Raw genomic sequence first — 3,072 nt, 5'->3', positions numbered from 1 at the left:
CAGATGATCCTTTGACCTCAGCCTCCTAGGTAGCTGGGACTACAGGCACAGGCCACCATGCCTGGCTAATTTTTGTAGTTTTTGCAACCATGAGGTTTAGCCATGTTGCTCAGGCTTGCCTTGAACTCCTGGGTTCAAGTGATCCACCTGCCTCAGTCTCCAAAAGGGAATATGTTTTTCTCATTGTGAGAATTATTACACTATATATGACTTCATGATACCAACAGGCAAGAAAATAAAGTGGTAAATGCTTTCAGAGTCAAAAAGCTCTGGATATAAATCATATCTCTGCCATTTGCTAGCCATGAAAAATATATTCCCATCTTGAGGCCCAGTTTTTTCATCTGTAAAATGTGGATAAAAACCACTACCTACTTCTCCAAATGGTAATTAAAAATATTAAGTTTTAAGAGTGTATATTAAATCACATAGTATAGAACCGAATACCTATTATACAGTAAGTGGTAGATATTAGTACTCTAATTTTTATATAGAAATAATATGGTAAGAATTGAATTGTGAGCTATTAATAACACAGCACACTGAAGAGGTTCAATATTTTAAAAAGCGTATTTTTGAACACTGATAAAGGGGGCATCATGGCATACTAGTTAGCAGAATCGTGTTTTGAATAAAACAGAGTGGGTTGGAATTTTAGCTCCATGATTTACCATCACTTACCATCAAATATGTGACTTTCAGTATGTCAGATAAATCACTGAGCCTATTCTCAGCATCTGAATACAAATAATATGAGCAATAATATGGTTTAGCTCTGTGTCCCCACCCAAATCTCATCTTGCAGCTCCCATGATTCCCAATGTTGTGAGAGGGATCTGGTGGGAGATGATTGAATCATGGGGGTGAGAGTTTCCCATGCTGTTCTTGTGATAGTGTATGGGTCTCATGAAATCTGATGATTTTAAAAACATGAGTTTCTCTGCACAAGCTCTCTCTTTGCCTGCTGCCATCCATGTAAGATATGACTTGCTCCTCCTCGCCTTCTGCCATGATTGTGAGGCCTCCTCAGCCATGTGGAACTGTAAGTCCAATAAACCTCTTTCTTTTGTAAATTTCCCTGTCTCAGGTATGTCTTTATCAGCAACATGAAAACGGACTAATGCAGCAAATTGGTATCAGGAGTGGGGTCCATTTTCACATTGCTGATAAAGACATACCCGAGACTGAGCAATTTACAAAAGAAAGAGTTGTATTGGATTTACAGTTCCACATGCCTGTGGAGGCCTCACAATCATTAATCAGAAGGCAAGGAGGAGCAAGTCACATCTTACATGGATGGCAGCAAAGAGACAGCTGGTGCAGAGAAACTCCTGTTTTTAAAATCAGATCTCATGAGGCCCATACACTGTCACGAGAACAGCATGGGAAAGACCTTCCCCATGATTCAATCATCTTCTACCAGGTCCTTCCCACAACATATGGGAATTAAGGGAGCTACAAGATGAGATTTGGGTGGGAACACAGAGCCAAACCACATCATTCTAACCCTGACCCTTCCCAAATCTCATATATTCACATTTCAAAACCAATCATGCCTTCCCAACAGTCTCCCAAAGTCTCAACTTGTTTCAGCATTAACTCAAAAGTCCAAAGTTCAAACTCTTATCCATGTGACAACACCATCTAATCAGCTGCCAGCATGGCCAGGATATAAAGCAGACTGAAAAATGTAAAAAGACTAGACTGGCTTAGCCTCCCAGCCTACATCTTTCTCCCATGCTGAATCATTCCTGCCCTGAATATTAGACTCCAAGTTCTTCTGCTTTGTGACTTGGACTGGCTTCCTTGCTCCTCAGATTGTAGATGGCCTATTGTGGGACCTTTTGATTGTGTGAGCTAACACTACTTAATAAACTCCTCTTTATATATGTATCTATCCTATTAGTTCCATCCCTCTAGAGAATACTAATAAAAACAATATAATATATTCAAAATTATGCACATAGGATTCTACTACATTGCCAGAAACATAGTAGATAATTAATACAAATGTTTAGTTTAACACTTTAATTGAACTCCTATTATTCCCTTCTAAAATGTTATTTGTGATGAAAGCTTCAACAGTGATAACAGAAAGGTAGAAGATAACAAATTATCGGCATATCAGTAGTTGATCAAAATTCTAAATATTTCAAAATAACACCTACTTATTTTACACTGGGCCACAATAATTATTTGACAAAAAAGTTGTAATTCATGAATTGTTTTTTATTACATAGGTTTGTGCCTAAATTTGCCCACTGGTTGTGATGAAAGCAGTCAAATTGATCATTCTTTAGGGACAATTGTATCTTCAACAAAATATAAACTGAAAATAGCATAATACCCAATTCCACTGAAATTAGAATTTTAGAATTTATATACATCATCTAATGAATAGTTGCTGGCTGAATCAAAGAAATTGCTTTAGAAAATTTAAAACGGTTCCTGACATCTGCTCTTGGGCCATTATTTAATTAACTTTACAGCAGGAGGGGTAATTATTATAAAGTTAATTTATCAACTAAGCCTTTCTACCAGCAGGTAAGAGCTGATTTTCCAACAGCAAATAAGTATGAAAAATTTAAAGCACATGTTCAGGCAGTCCCAGAATTATATATATTAGCCTTTCTAATACCAATCATTTCACCTAGTATTTTTTTTTTTTTTGAACTTTTAATGCGAAACACTTTACAAGAAGGACCACATTCAATTGACAGATTAAAACCTATGTTTGGCTTTTTAAAATTATTTCCCCTCTGCCTCATTTTCCAGATCAGTAAACTGAGGTTTAGATAAGGGTTTTTTTGGTTTTTTTTAATTGCTCAAGTCATATAGTTAGACATTGGCAGATCCAGGACTTGAATTCAGGTATGTCCATCTCTAAAACTCATTTGTTAAGCTATTCTGTTTTTAATGATTTTATGAATAAGCACAAGAAACATTATCTCTATAGATAATCACAGAAAATGTCTTCTCTGGTCTGCTCATATGATGTTCCTTACCTCTATTTTTGCTGCATTCTTCAAAGCTAGGTCACCTTCACCACTGTAGGCTGGGCTTCTATGTTTC

Source organism: Theropithecus gelada, chromosome 3, assembly GCF_003255815.1.
Source record: "Theropithecus gelada isolate Dixy chromosome 3, Tgel_1.0, whole genome shotgun sequence".
Classification (NCBI taxonomy): domain Eukaryota; kingdom Metazoa; phylum Chordata; class Mammalia; order Primates; family Cercopithecidae; genus Theropithecus; species Theropithecus gelada.
Note: the sequence above shows the minus strand (reverse complement) of the source record.